This window comes from Cupressus sempervirens, chromosome 3, assembly GCF_028749045.1.
Source record: "Cupressus sempervirens isolate cs-2001-9-10 chromosome 3, ASM2874904v1, whole genome shotgun sequence".
Classification (NCBI taxonomy): domain Eukaryota; kingdom Viridiplantae; phylum Streptophyta; class Pinopsida; order Cupressales; family Cupressaceae; genus Cupressus; species Cupressus sempervirens.
The window spans coordinates 636,762,221-636,781,386 of NC_143120.1; positions in this window are offsets into that span (position 1 = coordinate 636,762,221).

Below are 19,166 nucleotides of genomic sequence, written 5' to 3' on the forward strand. Positions count from 1 at the left end.
CAGCCTGAAAACACTTAACTATGGATTTTCCTCCATGGTTAAACCAAAAGCTTGCAATCCCATTTGAAAAAGCTTCACCAAGAGTTGTGACTCATTAAAAACTCATTAGAAAACCCCTTAAGATCATCAATTGATAAGTAGGAGATAATTTCCATAACAAGTCAAATTGTGATATTGCTATCAGGATTTAACTATGTGATTTTGAGTCAAACTCATTGACCCATTTATCATGAGTAGTGATTCAACATGAATCCATATCTCATGAGAATAAATGGAATAACTAGTACTCATTGGATCTAGGTGATGCTCACATGGGTGAAGCATTGGGACTTCCCAGGAGGTCACCCTTCCCAATACTACTCCAGTCTGAGCACAATTAACTACTTGCTATGGAAATTATCTCCTACTTATCAATTGATGAGCTTAAGGTTATTTATAATGAATGGTTCATAAGGAATAAAACTTGGTGAAGGTTTTGAAAATGGGGTTGCAAGCTTTGGGTTTAACCATGGAGGAAACTTCATAGTTAAGCGTGCTCAGGTTGGAGTAGTACTAGGATGGGTGACCTCTCGGGAAGCCTCGGTGCTTCACCCCTGTGAGAATCACCTAGATCCAATGAGTGATAATTTTTCCATTTATTCTCATGAGAGATGGATTCATGTTGAATCACTACTCATGAAACATGGGTCAATGAGTTTGACTCAAAATCACACACTTAAATCCTGATAGCAATATGACAATTTGACTTGTTGTGGAAATCATCTCCTACTTATCAAGAATCAATGTATTTGTACATTGAATTTCAAAATGAACCATTTACATTGACAAAATAATTATTTTAATTTATTCTTTGATGATGATTAAAAAATAATTAAGGACCTTATATAGTATAGTTAATTCTAATTTATATAGCATACTTAAAGTTTTAACTAAAATCTAAAAGTCATTACAATATGAATTATTGAGCGTTCATATCATAATTTTTTTTATATAGCATATTTATTAATTATTAGATACTAGAGTTGACATTTGTCTTTTTTGTAGGTGTTGGGACTCAAAATTGAAGCCCTAATTTTGACTACCCTTCTAAATTTTGAGTTGATTTGAGCCCCTATCAGCATTTTTTATGCATGTGTACCCAACCGTCATTTTGAAGCCTATGAAGTGTTTCATATTTCTAACACTTTCAATTCAGTATATGCATACATCCCATAATGATAAATTTCCATTTTGATTCATTCCATGAAGTTTCATTTTGAGCATTATTCAAATTTGCATTTTTGCCTAAGTGTCAAACAATGACAAGAAGCCTAGTTTGCATTTGAAAATCTTGTACTTGGTTAAGTTTCATGACTCGCCCCTTTGGGAGTGTTTCTAGTATGCATATAAAAAAACCTATGTTTCATATTTCAAGTCATTTTGATATGTCTTTACTGGGTTTTGAATCCCTCAAAGATGGTTGTCTACTATTGCCATTTTGATGCATATTTCTCAAAACTTCAAGAAGCCCTATTTGACTAGCTATAACTTTGACCTAGTTGACCGAAATGAAAAGATTCCTTTTGCATTTCATTCTAGGGGTTAGAGACATGCTATGTTCTCGATTTGACACTATGAAAAATTTGTTTCACTAGTTTCCAAATGAATGCAATATATAAATTTTTACTGGTGTCAAAAAGTGTAGATTGATCAGCAGCCCTATTCAGGATGTCACAACTCTGAATCCATGATAGATGAGACCAAATGGATCACACCACTATGCTCTACTCTGAAAATAGTTTAAGTATGCTAGTTTTGAAGTCTTGAAAAATCTATCTGCACACTTTCCTAGGTCCATTGTGTATGTGAAGATCACTTTTCTGCTAGTGTTCCTAGTTTTGCAATTCTAAGTACCTAACTTTGAACACATGCCAAATGCACCTAGTTATTAGTCATGAGCCCAAATATTTGATTTATAATCTCCTCATGATAGTAAACTAATGCCCCAGTTTTCATGCCCCAAGTGTTTGTTTGACCTATTTTCAAAGCCAAAACCAAATGCACTTTATTATTTTCTGACATGTTTGTCTGTAGGTAGTTTCAAGTGAGAAACGTTGACAGTCAATATCTTTTGACCCAGATGTTGCCATAACACAAAATTTGACAAGGTATAAGAATGTGTAACAAAGAATAGATATCTCAAATCTTAGGGTTTGGTTGTTTAATTTAGTCAATTTTTATCCAGCTCATAGGCTTTCCTATCAGAAAATTACAGTTTGCAAAAATAAGGTAAAATGAGTTTTAAATAATGTTTCAATGGTTGAATTTGATACTAATCAGTGCTAGGTGATTAATTGATTAGTTCAAAGAATCAGGTGTTCGAGTTTGAATTTTTTTTAGCCGAACCCACTTTGGGGCTCAACCATAGATTGATAAGGCATAGCAAGGAGTCAAGGTGTGCCTAGAGATCTCAATTTCTAAACAAAATCCAACTCCTCTAATACTAAAGTTGCTACTAAATTTTTTCAATATCACAAGTAGTGAAATAGATTTTTAATTTGCATCCATTATGTGAATTTTAATTTCTCGATTTACTTGCCTAGTGTACACTATCAATTTATAACCTCATTACCTAATTTGCATGAATGAAAAAAAGAATTTATATGTTGGGTATTGATTATTGTTAAAATCATCACAGTAATAAGTATATATACAAGGGACATTGTAGTAAGGGAGTGTGGGTTTTTGTCTTTAAACCAAACCATGGAGTTTTATTTTCCTAAACAATGATATATGCCCAGGTGTTGACAAATCTCAAAGAGTAATTTTTTATGGCCCATATTGCATTGCATGCCTTTTTCATATTCGAAATGCCACTTCTAGGTAACAATTCTTAATGCCTCATCCTCCTAATATCACTTGTGCCCATCATGCTTACATCCACCATATCAAAATATGCCATGTCAAAGCTAAGAATCTCACTAAATCTATCAACAAAAGATGGAGAATTGTGTTGGGATTCTATTTCAACATCACCATGATGCTTGGTTGTAGCTTTTGTATAACGGTTAACACATTTTCTAGTAGGATAGGTTTGTATAAAAAATTTCTCAAAACAAAAGGAGCATAAATTGCTAAAGCCTCACCAATTTCAACTATTAAAAAAGCCTTCCTTAATATCAAATCTATGTTGATGCAAATTCCTCTAAAATGGTAAAGAAACCCGTCAAGGGTTGAGCTGGAAGTGGGGAAATAGAGGCAATATTTTCTTCAAATTGTTTGGGTGTTTGGTAATCAACGACATACATGGTATGACAATACTCAAAGTAACATGCATGTTAGAGGTGTTGAAGCATATGAACAAAATTAGGTTTTCATCCAGCATTTTAAAAGGGAGAGAGTGTGGACTTTATTAGACTATTGCTCTATTAGCGAATCACTATAGCCTACAAAATGTATGGTAACACCAAATATGCAAAGAATGCACTTGGTGTGTTGAAAGATTTTGATCTAAAATTTCCTTTTAACACATCACTTTTGGAATGACCATTACATATATTCTAATTGAAGACAAGGGAAAGACACTTAAATTATAATTCTTTGCCCAATCTGCCCTCAAAAATACAAGAAAGTATTATTGATTTGAAGAAAAATGTTGTTGTTTTTCAAAGGATGAGCCAGTGATCTTAATGAAGAAAGTCAATGTTGTTAGAAGGCTTGAATAATAATCAACTTGCATAACCACTATAGAGAAGCTTGTGACAACAACAAAGGTTTAAACTTGTGATTCGAATCAAACCTAGAGTGGCATGAAAAATCAATTTTGGTGAGGGATGTAGTTATCATTTAGTCCCACATTCAAGGTATAGTGGAACACTTATGTCTTTTAATGTGAAAATAAAAAAATGATCAATGTCGAAAGTATCCATGCTTTATGACAAGCCACACACTTGTGAGGACCCCCAAAAGGACATATTAATTTGCTTGAAGAAATTTTTTGAATAGGTAGACCAAGAGAATGAGGTGGCAGAACAACCAACCAAACATTGACATGTGGCATGAGGTGGAAAAATTGCAGCATGACATGTGCTAGCTATCTCTAGACTTGGCATAGAGATTGAGGTGCTAATGTGGGTCAAGGTGCCATGTGTTATGACATCACTATGCCATGATGATGTGGTTGAATGCTAAGGTGTCATGTGACATAGTGATAGGCCACCACATGGAAGGTGGGCTAAGGTGGCAGTTTTTTGATGGATGCACATGATTTCACCACATCGCATGAGATTGACGGGTGTCACTATGTCACAAAATAAAGATGCAAGGAAGTTAGCTAGAGCGACATAGTGACATGCTGACATGTGGTAGTGGGCCTAGATGATGGTGTGGGGATTTTGAACAATAAGGTGATGCCACATGGTGGTGACATGGGATGGCACCTAGTATTGATGTGGTAAGGTGATCATGCATGGGAGATCGAATGGGAGGTTGCCACATGGAAATGTGTCAGATGACAGGTGAGAGTTTGTGGACTAATTAGAGGGTGCCACATAGTGCCTAGGTCGTGATGACTATGTGAGGATGTGTTAGGATTAAACTTCAAAAAAAATAAAATTACATGGAAATATAACTAATATCAAAAAATAATAGATCACACAAAAAATAACACAAGACACCAAGATTTAACGTGGTTCACCCAATCCTTGGGCTACATCCACCAAACAAGAAGTCCGATATTATTATGATCTAATGATTACAACTTGATTATAATCTATAATCCCTTATAGCTTAGTACCACTGCAAGAACCAATTTTTGCATCACAACAATGAAACAATCCCTAACCCTAAGCCCTTTTATACAAGTATTTTTACCGCTTTAGGTTTATAATTAATAATTACATGTCGGCTCAAAATCATGATAAGATAGGGCCCAATTTTTTTTTGGGGGGCGATGCTTGGAGCTCCTAAGAATTTATGAAGTATGTATAGTACTTTTCTGATCAGTCACCACAAACTAACAATCTCCCACTTAGGGACTAATCAAAATCCACACTAGACAATAATCTCCCTCTTGGAGACTAATCCTGTAGCAATACCATGACCACATGAAGCTCCCACTAGATCATACCACCTTGGACTTTGTTGTTCTTTTATTCTTGTTTATTCTAGAAGACCAACTAAAGCTGAAGAGGAGTTCAACTTCTCTCTTGTCACTACCTTTGTAAACACATCTATTGGATTATCATTTGTATGTATCTTGTCCAACTTTAACTGTCCATCATCCAAAACTGATTGAATGAAATGATACTGCAACTATATGTGTTTGGTCTTTGAATGTAGAGCATAATTCTTTGCAAGATGAATGATACTCTGACTATCTATAAACAAATAATTATCCTTTTGAGGGTGTCCCAATTCTTCTAAGAAGAACTAAAGCCATGTCATCTCCTTCCCTATCTTTGTAGCAGTAACATACTCTACCTATGTAGTGGATAAAGCATTAACCTTATGTAACCTAGAAACCCAGCTTATGACTACTCAATCAATATTAAAGACATAACTTGTAGTACTTCACTTGGTATCAACACCCCTACCAAATTTGAGTCAACATAGCTTTGGAAGCTAGTAGTAGAGCCTCTAAAGTGTAAACACTTATTGGATGTTCCTTTCAAATATCTAAGAATCCATTTGACTGCATTTCAATGCTCAATTCTTGGACGACTCATATACCTGCTAATGACTCCCACTGCATGTGCAATATTTGGCCTTGTACATACCATAACATACATCAAGCTTCCTATAGTTAAAGCATAGGGTACCTTTGACATCTTATCCTCCTCTTCTTGTGTCTTGGGACACATCTCCTTAGTCAACTTCAAATGACTAGGTAAGGATATGCTGATAGCTTTAGCATTCTCCATAGAGAAACATTGCAACACCTTCTCAACATAATCAGCTTGAGATAGCATCAATTTCTTGTTCTTCCTATCTTTAAAAATTTTCATACCAAGGATTTGTTTTGCTGCCCTCAAATCCTTCATAGCAAATGCATGTGCTAACTGGCATTTCAGCCCCTTAATGTGATCCATGTTAGACCCAACTACAAGCATATCATTGACATATAAACATAAAATAGTGTAGCTATCATCATTTAACATCTTAAAGTAAACACAATGATCTAAATGACACCTACTATATCCATGTTCATGCGTAAAACTATCAAATTTTAGATACCATTGCTGAGGTGCTTGCTTCAAGCCATATAAACTTTTCTTCAATTTGCACACTAAGTTCTCCTTACCTTTGACCTCAAATTCCTATGGATGAGCCATATATATCTCTTCATCCAAGTCACCATGAAGGAAGGCTATTTTAACATCAAGCTACTCTAAATGAAAATCTTCAGTAGCCACAATACTTAAAATAGTAAGGATATAAGTCATCTTAACAATAGGAGAAAATATCTCATCAAAATCAATGCCATTTTTCTATGCAAATCCTTTTACAACTAACTTGGATTTAAATCTTTTCTTACCTCCATCCTCTTATTTTAACCTATTAACCCATTTATTTTGTAAAGCCCTTTTACCTATAGGAAACTTGCATAAATCTCATATCTTATTTTTCAGGAAAGAGTCCATTTCATCTTTCAGCAGACTTCCATTGAATCTTAGTATCCACTTGCATAGCTTCATCATAACATTTAGGCTCACCAATATTTGTTAGTAAAATAGAATACAAAGAGGCAGAAAATCTTTCTAGAGGTCTAATTAGCTTTGTTGACTATCTAACATTCACTAGTGTGTGTGGTATTTGTTGTTATGGTTGTTGCACATCATGACGAATGGCTAGGACATCATCTTTTGGAGTATCATCCAACACTACATAATCATCTTCTTTCTTCTCATGTTGCTACAACAAATCTTTCTACAACACTTTCTCATTGAATATGACATCCTTGCTTCTTACACTTTTATGATTTTCAAAATCCCAAAGCCTATAACCAAATTCATTGATGCCATATCCAAAAAATACACATTTCTTTGACTTAGCTTCCAACTTGGTCCTATTTTCAAAATCTATGTGAGCAAATGCTTCACAACCAAAGGTTTTGAGAAAAGAATAACTCACCTTCTTACCAGTCCATGCTTAAATTGGTATACCACAACCTAAAGGAGTAGAGGGATCTCTATTAATCAAATATACAACAATATTGATAGCCTCCACCCACATGTGTAAGGGCAACCAAATAGGCAAGCTCATGCTCCTTACACACTCTATTATAGTCCTGTTCATGCGTTCTATTAGTGTTTGAAAATGTCACCCATTTCCAATTACCCTGATGAGAACAAAGCACATCTAGGGGCAGCTAACTCCCATTTTCAACATGCCCATTCAGACACCAGGCCAACTATAAGGCATGACCCTTCTTCTTCTTCAGGCTCCACAAAACCTAGATGGGTGAACCTATAGATTCTTTATATGGTACCAGTTGTCAAAGCATACATTGAATCTAATATGAAGCAGATAAAACCCTTATTTCTCCTAAGAACTCATGAAATAACACAGACCTACAATAGCTAGATGTAGATCTATGAACCTCATAAGATGAGTGAGGGCATTCTATGATAGCTCTTCAACATGAAAGGGGAAAAGCGTTTGATTTTTGATGTTGATTTCAACAACCCTCAGATATGCAGCAATGAGAAAGTAATGACCCTGTAGCTGATCAGTGCCTAGTCCATTGGGCAAATTCATGGATCAAAAACATACACATGAATATCTGAGACATGTGTGTATCTTCAGATATAGATCTATCTATTTAACTTGTAAATAGACATCTATGTTCAGTATAAAATCTCGTTCTTACCTAATATCCTCCTCAATAAATCTGCAACCCTATTGATTTCTATGAAGCATTTACACAATTCCTTGAACTATTAGCAACAATGAAACAACATACAGTCTTAGGGGACTGCAACTACGACCTAAACTCTTTGTTCAGAGATCATAAAACATTGAAATTCAATGAGAATGTAGACAAGATTCAACTGAAACTTAATTATCTGCTGCTCTTTGCATTATTTCCTTAAAAATATACAATCATATGCATGAAATGAAAGACATGAAACAACCTAACAGATCTGAACTATCTATATTTATCTTCTTACTGCTGTTCACATGAGAGAAATTGTTGAAGAAAATGGTGTCACAGTCATGGAAACATGTCAAAATACTAGAACCAATGGTCTCACAGTGCAAAAATTGGAATCCCTAATGGTATCACAATAATGAACTTTTTCTTCCTAGCAACTGGAACTCTTACAATGACAGAAAGAAAGAATGATATAGCCCAGATGAATTCCCGGATCTGATTTCAGAATGACAAGTGTCCACTTGGAATTCAATCTCCTGCAACTGAAAAACCTCTCTCTTCTCTCTTCCCCTTTTGATCTGATCTTGTTTTATCATTATCTTGCAACTGATTTGCAAATGTTTGTTTCTGAATGATGAAAACTTGCTGAGTCACCAAAATATCTGATTTACCCACTAAAATGCTGGTGAAATTTTAGTTTTTACTAAATGAATCTGCTCAAATTTTGACCCATACTACATTTCAACTGTTTTTAAACCATATTCAAATCAATATCATGTCAAAAATTAAATCTAAACATCCTGGTCTGAATATAGTTGCAATTCAGGTACCTGAGACAAACCCCCCCATAGCTTGAACCAGTGGCATTCTGTGCAAAAACAAACTTTAGAATTGAAAAGTTCATCTCTTGCCGATTTCGGCGATATATAACATGATGTATTTTTCTTTTTGAAAACACCCTCAATCACATTTTGAAAATCATTGCTCTGCTAAGAGTGTTCAGGTCTGTATTTAAAATAATTTCAAAAATTTTAAAGTTTAAACTTTAGAAAATAAAATTTTCAATTTAAAAGACCCTTGCATGTCAGTTTCTTGGCAAAATAATTTTAAAATGAAAATTTTAAAATCATTTTATTTTTCCTAGCCTCTTTAATTTCGGGTCAACTCCAGGTTTGACCAATGCCACGTGTCACTTTCTGATTGGCTATTGACTCTTGCCGTATTCCTGAGTTTTTCGGCGACCTCGCTATGTCGCTAGCTAGATTTTTCAAGATTTTTCGGCTAGCGAGGTAGCGACCGTTGGATTTTTGGACTTTTCCAGTCAAATTTGAATTTTTCGGCAAAGTTGAATTTTTCGGCAACGTTTTTGAATTTTGCTTCAAAATTTAACATAGGCATCCTGCCAATTGGCCGACCACAGGCCCATGCACATGAGCTGGCTTTCACAAAAGCCTCTTGTCTTTTAGACATTATAAGATGTGTAAGCTTTTGTATTTAAAGACATAAGAAAATCATTTCCCACTCAATGTGGGATAATACTTGCTGCATTTTCCTCAACTCCCCTGTAGATGCTGATTTCTACACAATGAAGATCTATCCAACTCCTTTGGCATGAGTTTCTTATTCTAAATGTGAAGCTCCATCCTGTTGGTCATTTTTTGCTATGAATCTATGAACTTTTCATGATAATAGTCATTTCTTATGCACATAGTCATTTAAAATAATATCCCCACTTCTAAAAAACATGATACTGTTGCTGGAGGAAGCCATTGGCTTCAAAAATGTGAATACATGCTTCCTTGAGCTTTGTTTCAGCAGCAAATTTGTTCATTTTACTAAAAACGTGGATTGCTGCCTTGGAAAGTGACATTTCCCCTTATAAACTTTGTTCTGCTCTTTGGATGCCTTGCAACATGTGGATGCCCCAAAATGTGGGTTGCTTTGAACTTTTTCTTGGTCTACTCTTGCTGCAACTTGTTTTATTTGCCTCACCTATTTAAAAAAATATGAAAAACTTAGCAAACTTATAATACAATCTTACTCCCATTGTATTCTAATTAGCAGCCAAATCATTTGTCATGGAATGCTCTACCTTATTAGCTGGTTACAACATTCTCCTTCATTTTCTATCTTATTTTTATATGGCATCTCCCTTACAATTGTTTAAACAATTTCCCAAGGTCAACTTTCAGCCATTCTCTAGTGCTCTCTTGTATCCATGGAACATCTAATTCTTGATTAAAAGATCTTAACACTCTGCTTGTTGTTCGAGCATAACAAGAAGAATAGCTCTATATGCTTTGATTTTCCTTTTTCAAATTTAGCATGAGCTTTTTAATCAATTTGCCTCTTATCATTCATAATGTAATAAAATTTATCAAGAATGTTTTGCCTTCCTTGATTCATATTTCCTTCATGATGTGTCTCCATTTATCCCAATTTGTCTTCATTTGAATCCCTCTCTGTATTTGAGAATTTTTTAATCAAATCTGAAAATTGTAAATTTGTGTCTGGAGGCTCGCTAGCTGGCCTTAAAAATTGACTCAATCAAATAACCAGGCCATAAAAATCGACATGAGTGTTCAATCATACACACTCTACCATACTGCAAATTTTCAGCCCATGACGATTTTTCAGTAAAAAGATTTTAATTTCCGAACATCCATACTTCAATTACCCTGCAGGCAAACAATGTTAAAAAACATAAACTGGGCTCGGGTTCGGCATTATAAACTGGGTTATTGATCACTTGGGGTTTTGAACACTAGGATATAAGTTCTTTGCCATGAAGAGAATATAATTCCATGTTTTAAGCTCATGACGGATCACAGGGCACAAATGGCGAATTTTCGAAAACAGGCAGTTGGAAATTTTAACTGGCAAATGTGTCAAAAAGTCATTTTTGGCAAATGTATGGACATATGAAAGTATGCAGATGGATTCATCATGACTTAAGAATTGGAATACTTCAAGGATTTCTAGGACACAACACAATGGTACAATCCATTTAGGCTAGCCAATCACAGGATCAAAGTTATAACATGCCGAACAGGGGTACGGATCAATCTGGATACCTTAGCCGTAACAAAACAATGCAAACTGGGTTTTTGATCATGTTAGCAAACTGATCAAATGGATTCAACATGATCTCAAAATTGGAACATATGAAGTGTCTTACCCATAGAACACAATGCAAAAAGAATTTTTTCATTTGGGTCAACTGGGTCAAAGATATGATTGGTCGAACAGGGCTTCCCAGAATTGTGAACTAGTCAAATGCACAAAATAGTAAATGACCAACTTTGCGGGGTGCAAAACCTAGTCAAACGGATTTGAAATGACTTGAAAATTGAAACATAGGTTCTCTATTATGGACACTAAACATCTCCAAAGTGACTAGTCGTGACACAGTCCTGGGTAAAAGATATTCAGATGCAAACTGAGCCTCTGATCGCTATTTGACACTCCGCAGAATTGCAAATTTTGACACTAGCTCAAAATGGGACTTCACAGAATGATTCGGGATGGCAAAATAACATTGTGGATCATATGCATATGCCAAATGAAAGGTGTTAAGCCACTCAAACACCATCTAGGCCTCAAGCTACCAATTGACCACATGCATAAAAGGCACTTTAGGACATGATTTTCCAAAATTTTCAAAATGTGACTAAAAATGAAGCATGCAATTTTCAGTCCCAAAACGTTCAACCATTCCATTTTTGTGTGGAGTCCTTGGAATAGTTTTTAGTCTATGAATATAATTAGTGGAGCAATAATCTTCAAATTCATGACTAAAATACTCACCACCATTATTAGATCTGAGACATTTTAATTTCTTACTAGTCTCATTTTCAACCAAGCATTTCTATTTCTTAAAAGTTTGAAATATATCAAATTTCTATCTAAGGAAATAAACCCGTACTTGTCTAGTTGCATCATCAATGAATGTAACATAATAATGAAAACCACCAAGGGAAGATACCTGAGCCAATCTTCATACATCAATATGCACAAGCTCTAATTTATCCTTTTTATTTTCCTTCCTAGTCTTCACAAAACACACTCTCTTTTGTTTTCCATACACAACTTTCACAAAAATCCATATTAACACATTTTAGACCTAGTAAAACTTTCTTAGAATGAAGTATTATCATACCTTTCTCACTCATATGCCCAAGTCTATTGTGCCATAGTGTTGTATCAGAATCTACAACAGCTATTTGTTGTCCCTGCTCAATTGTAGTAACTGTTCTGGAACATTCCTTTTTCTCTAATATAATTAAAGTAGAAGGAACGATATGACCTATACAAAGATATAAGGTGCCTACTTTCACACCTTTTTCTACTATAAGGAAACCTTTAGAAACTTTCTAATTTTTATCATTAAAAATAACTACACAACCCTTATTACTGAGTTTCCCTGTTAAAATTAAATTCCTACTCAACCTTGGAACATGTCTTACCTCATGTACTAGCCAATGATTCCCATTCTGCTTCCAACAATCTGATGAGGTTCGTTATCCCCCAAATAAAAAAGTCCAAAATCCCCTTGGACTTAATCAATGAAATAACCTCTATTAGGTGTAGCATGAAATAAAGCACCATAATCTAAAACTCATGAATCGTCAACAATTTCTAAAGACAAAAGCAAAGCATCCTCTTCAAATTTGTTACTTACCACATTTGCCTCCTTATCTCCATCTGGTTGATCTCCTTCATTTTTCTTTCGAGTCTTTCTTTTTATGCCTTGGTTTCCCACAGTACAAATAGTCATTCCATCCTCTTGATTGAGACCTACTCCCCTTTGACTTTCCTCTTGATTTCCCATGATTTCTGGAATTACTTCCTCTCTCAGTTGTTCTACCTCGACTTTGTGCATTCAAAGCATTTCTTGATGTAGATACACCTAAGGTTTTCCTACAAGTTTTCTCACTCAAAATAACACTGATCACATCATCATATTTTAGGGTACTAGATCTAGGAATAGAATTACTCATAGCCATTACCAAGCCATTCCAACTTTCAGGAAAAGAACACAAAATCAAGAGAGCCCTAATTTCTTCATCAAAATTGATACCCATAGAAGATAATTGACTGGTAATAATATTAAACTCATTTAAATGATCTAAAATAGATCCACCTTTTGCCATTTTCATATTAAATAAACGCTTCATGAGAAATACCTTGTTTGAAGTGGGGGGCTTTTCATATAGTTTTGCTAGGGTTTGCATCAACTCTTCTATTGTCTTCACTTTTATAATATTAAATGCCACCAATGGTGCCAAGCATAATCAAATGCTTCCAAGTGCCTTTCTATCTAGAAGATCACATTTGTCATTTGATGTAGATCCTTAATTCTTGGTTTTGCCTTCCAACGACTTCCATAATTCCTTTTGATAAAGATAGTCTCCCATTTGTATCTTCCATAACTAAAAGTTCTTTGCATTAAACCTATCAACCCTTAGCTTATCCTCATTTGCCATTGCTCCCACTCAACTATGAGACTTTCCTGTAGAGGATAACTAAAAAAAAACCTCGGTCTAATACCACTTTTTAGGATTAAACCTCAAATATAAATAACAATTACATGTAAATATAACCAATAAAAAATAAATAAATCACACAAAAAAGAACACAAGACAATAAGATTTAATGTGGTTCACATAATCCCTAGGCTAGGTCCACCAACTAGCAAGGCCAATATTATTACAATCCAGTGATTACAACCTGATTACAATCTGTAATCCCTTACAACTTAGTACTAACATAGGAACCAATTTTCACATCACAACAATGAAATAATCCCTAACCCTAAGCCCTTTTATACAAGTATTTTTACCACTTTAGGGTTATAATTAATAATTACATATTGGCCCAAAATATTGAAAAAATAGGGCCCAAATTGTTTTCCCCTGAAGAATTTATGAAGTATGTACAATAATTTCTTGATCAGTCACCACAGACTAATAGGACAGATAAATCAAACGATGACATGTGTCACTTGGATGGTCAACCTAGGTTTGACCTAAATGCATAAGGGAGAGAAATTTGTGAGTTTCAAAAAATATTAATTTTAAATTGATTCCCCATTCTTAATGGACAAGTGTTTTTAAATAAACACTAGCTTAAACAAGCTTAAAGTTTAGACTAGCTTAAATAATTTTTTTGCAAATTTATGGTCCTGTTATGCATTTCAACCTAGAATTTATTTTGCTCATCCTAGGCATGTCCTAGAGGCTAGTATATGACTATCATATACTAATGGAAAGGTCTCAAAATGAGATTTCCAAATTTCTCATTTATTTTTGCACAAGAAGTAGTATATCTGAGATATTTTGGGCTTTGTCTAAGGTGCTTATTTTTCAACTACATTCTGGTATGATGGTTCATACTTGTTTTCTGATGAAATGATAAATTGAGTGTGCACCAAACTTAATGGAGATGCATTTGGTGATGTCTTTTTACCTCCAAATCTATTTAGTGAAGGATTTATCAATATTTTAGATGTATATCCGTTATTTTTATCAGATTAAGGGTTTCTCATCATTTGGAGGAGATATTTTAAGTTTGTTATACACAATGATGAGATTCCATTCAGATTTTGGTTGTAGAGAGAAGAGAGAGGCTTTGCAATAGCATGAGATGGAGATTCAAGTAGACATGTGTCACTTTCAGATCAGATCCATATTCTTCTTCCTTCTCTATATCTTTCTCTTTTTCTCTACATAACTGTGATACCACCATTCTTCAACATTTATCTCTTGTATGGACAACATTTAATGGAGTTTTATATACAATTTTGATCTATTCAATTATTTTATGAGTTATTTACATGCATCTTGAATTTATCATTTCAAGAAAATGAATACAAGAAACAACATACTTCTTAGTTTCATTCTAATTCTCATCTCCTATCTTTATTGTCTGCAATGTTTTGTGGTTTGGGATAAAAGAGCTTTAACCCATTTGCAACCCCTTAAAGTTGTTTTTCTTGTTAGGTTTTTCTATTGGAACAAAGTTCCAAGTAAATGCTTACTTATCTTGATCGGGTTGCAAGTTTCATGAGAAGGATAATTTTTGAGTATGAGGGTTTTTATGAACACTAATGTCTAATTCACAAAGTGATAGGATAGATTTGATATCTTGATATATGGGACATGCCACTAGTATCATGGATAAATGTTTATGATTTGTGGAATTGTCCAATAGATAAAGCACCAATCAGTTACAAGATCAACATGTTCTTGTTGTTGCATATTTGGATTTTATTGATATCAATATTTAATCAATTATCCTATTCTCTTTCTAGTTAGGAGCTAAAAGGATGCTCTCACTCATCTTGCATATTTGATAGGTTTTGAAATTTTCTACTGCATGCCTTTGTCATTACCTAAGTATATGAAAAATAAAGGTTTTATTTGCTTTGTATAGATTCAGATTGTATGTTTTGGAACTATTACCATATGAACAACTCTAAAGGTCTATCCACCTAGGTTTTGTAGAGCTTGGAGTAGAAGAAGGAGTTTGCCTTATAGTTTGCCCCGATGTCTGAATAAATATGTTGAGCATTAAAATTAGCTACACCTAGATGTATTTGTTCCTATCACTAGGTTATTCAAAAGATGTTAATTAAGGAGCCAAAAAATGGTGGCTCTACTAGGGACATACACAAGGAAATTACTATAGCAGTGAGGAATTATAAGTCACTTCTCATATCCCTATTGGATTCATTTTTCCAAGTGGTTACCTTATTCAAGACAATAGTACTTTGGAATTTGATTGTAAATTGCATTATTTTTTATTAGGAAAAATAGGTTTTATAGGGATCCTAAAACCCAAAGTTTTACAACAAAAAGAGCAAGATGAAGCAGACTAAACAAACAAAAAATTGCCACAAAAGGCCAGAGACAAAAGAAGGCTCGAAGCTAAAGTACAAAGGCCAGAGATAGAAAAGAAAAGCCAGGCAAACAGGCTAGTGGCCATTGCATTGTTACTAGTGAATTCATCATCAATTAGTTCAACTTGGTAACATTTTAAAATGCTATTACAAATTTAGAGTCAAGAATGATCAAAAGTGTTTGCTCTCTTTTCCAAGTATGTAAATCTTCAAAGGTGGTTTGATGGTCTACAAGTTCTAATAAGTTGAAAGTCTAGTTCAAATTTGTCAAGTGACAAATTAGGTTTCAAATCTTTTCTCACAAGTGTGAGTGGTGACTCTAAAACTTCTACACTAGTTCCTAGTTGATTTCATAATAAATATTTTAAAGGATTTTCAATTGGTGTGGATAGATATGAAGCTTTTGAGAGTAGTTCTTGGAAAAGAAGATATAAGTTTTTGATTTAGAGAGTGTAAGTGTTGTATGCATCTACTATTGTAAGAAATTAAAGAGTTAGAAAGTGAATCACAACAATAATTTCATTATCCTCATTCAAGGAGGTGGGTGCTCTACATTATTTTTATTGATGGTGTGAAGAAGTTGACATTTACACCTGTACCAAATCAGTAGATCGAGTTGCATCATCAAAACTTAAAGGTATTTCACTTTTCATAAGTTACCCTTTCATGAAATTATAGTGATAAGAAATGGTTTCTTCTATACAATGATTTTTAGCACTAGGGAAAGAGGTAGATAGAATTTTTTGTCTCAAAATGGAGTCAGCTCTTAGATATGAGATTATTTTACTGAGTCATGAAAGTGTGCTTGAAGATATTGTAGAGATAAAAAAGGAAATCCACAATCATAAAGTTTCATAAGAAATATAGTAGGAGATATCCAAGGTCTAAGTGATGATCAAGTTTATATGAAGTTTAAATCAAAACTCATGGAGTTGCATTTTTCTTTAAAACCTAAGGAATCTTTGTTAACCATTGTTTTCCTAGAAGTCTTTGTGTCTAATTCAGTTGATTCACTATCACATTTAAAATTACAAAATCTTTTGAAAATTGAAGAATGCATCAAGAAGATGGAGTAATTTGTATAACAAGAGAATTCATGTTGAATCTTTTAATGATGATAGTGAATATGCTGAAAGTCAGAGTGAATGTAATGAGTCCATAGATAATAAGAATTTTTCTTCTAAGTGTGAAGGGATGGATTCAAGTTTTAGTGAATCAAATAATTGCAATAAACATGAGCAAGATGGATACATAACTGAAAATTAATCATGTGACAATGTGTGTGAGAGTGAAGAAAACTCTAGTAGTAGTAGTGATAACTCTTCTTGCAACAAAAATGATTACAGTGATGTACCTAGTGATGAGGTATTTTGTAAAGAAGAGGAAACATGCTATGATATGGAATCTGATTTTTCAGATTGTTATACTGATGTTACTGCTATTATAAGTATTTTGGATTAGTTAGATTATGATCAAAGCCCAAGAGAATAGATTTGTGATAAAGTCTTGATAAATGTTGATGAAATTTCAGAACTATTGGCTCATGATTGTGAAAGGTATGAAAATGTTTTTAATGATGATCCAATTTTCCCCTGTTATGTTTCTTCTCAAGATGAATTCCTTTCCCCAAAGTTTGATGCTATAAGTGATACAAAATCAAAATACCATGTGTCAAATCTTGGAGATGTATGTGACAATAGTTCAAATGTCAATACACATGATGACTTATCTAATGTAGAGAATACTGTTAAGGGAAGATTTAGTGCTGATTCAAATTCTTTTCATGTTGGTAATGCTGCATTGAATTTTGATGTTTCATGTGATGAAAAGGAAATGGTTGGAAATTTTAATTCTGATCCTAAGTTTCCCCTTTATTCTGATGAGTCTAGTGATGATGAGTTTAACGGATTCAAAGTTCATTCCAATGAGTTTTTAGATAGAGACAATGACAATAATCAACAAGTTGTATGTGAGCACTTTCATGATAAGTTTTGTAACTTGGTAACCAATCCATTGTTTGAATAATGTGAAGGATTTTTAGATCATGTTTAATTTGACTGGATGTTAAACAAGATTGTAAACAAGGATAAATTAGATTTCATGTCCCCTTCATATCCAGTTACACAAGGTGAGTTTCAAATTCATGATGTATGTAACTCCTTAAATCAAGAAGAGTATGAGTCCTTTGTGTTTCCATTGGATAACATGCATACGTCATTTAGTACAAATAAATTTCAATCTGATTTTGAAATTAATGAGCATGCTGATCCATACTTTCATAATAAGCAAGTTGTAGACAATGATTCTAGTTTTTATATGCATTATGAAAGTGAAAGTGTAGAGTTGGTTTTACCAAGTGAATTGGTTCAGAATGCTAATCTTAATGGTGAAATTGATGGAAGTGATATTTTCAGCTTACCTCATGAAACTAGAAATGAGAATTAGGTTTATGGAATAGGTAAGAAGTTTTGTTGAAGTTTGGTGGCCTAGGGCCATCGTTTGCACAACTTAGGAGTAGTTTTCTTATTTTCAATAAAGTTGTTTGAGAGAAATTTTTGGAGTGGTTTGCTTCTTCTAGAGATCTAAATCCTTTCCATGCCCACAAGGGACATGCATCCCTAGAAAGAGCCACTATTGGGACTCAAAATTGAAGCTCTAATTATGGGTACCCTTCTATTTTTTGAGTCAACTTGAGCCCCTATAAGCATTTTTATGCATGTATACCTGATCATCATTTTGAGGCCTATGAAGTGTTTTATATTTCTAACACTTTTCATTTAGTATATGCATGCATCTCATAATGATAAATTTCCATTTTGAGTCATTTCATGAAGTTTCATTTTGAGCATTGTTCAAATCTGCATTTTTACCCTAGTGTCAAACAATGATAGGAAGCATAGTTTGCATTTCAATATCTTTCACCCAGTTAAATTTCATGACTCGCTGCTTTGGGAGTTTTTAGTATGCATATCACAGAACCTATGTTTTAGATTTCAATTTTTTTAAATATATTTTGACTAGGTTTTGAATCCCTTAAATTTGTCTATTGTTGTCATGCTGATGCATATTCCTTAGAATTTTGGAAAGCCTTGTTTGACCAGTTATAACTTCGACCCAATTGACCAATTTGAAACAATTCCTTTTGCATTGCATTCTAGGGGTCGAAGACATGCTATATTATGTATTTGAGCCTATGAGAAAACCATTTGACTAGTTTTCAAATGCGATTCCAAATGCAATTTATAAAGTTTTACTAGTGTCAAAAAGTGCAGATTGATCGGTAGCCCTGTTCAGGATGTCACAACTCTAAATCTATGATAGATGAGACCTAATGGATTGTACCATTATTTTATACTCTAAAAATACTTTTAAGTGTTCTAGTTTTCAAGTCTTGAAAAATCCATCTGCACA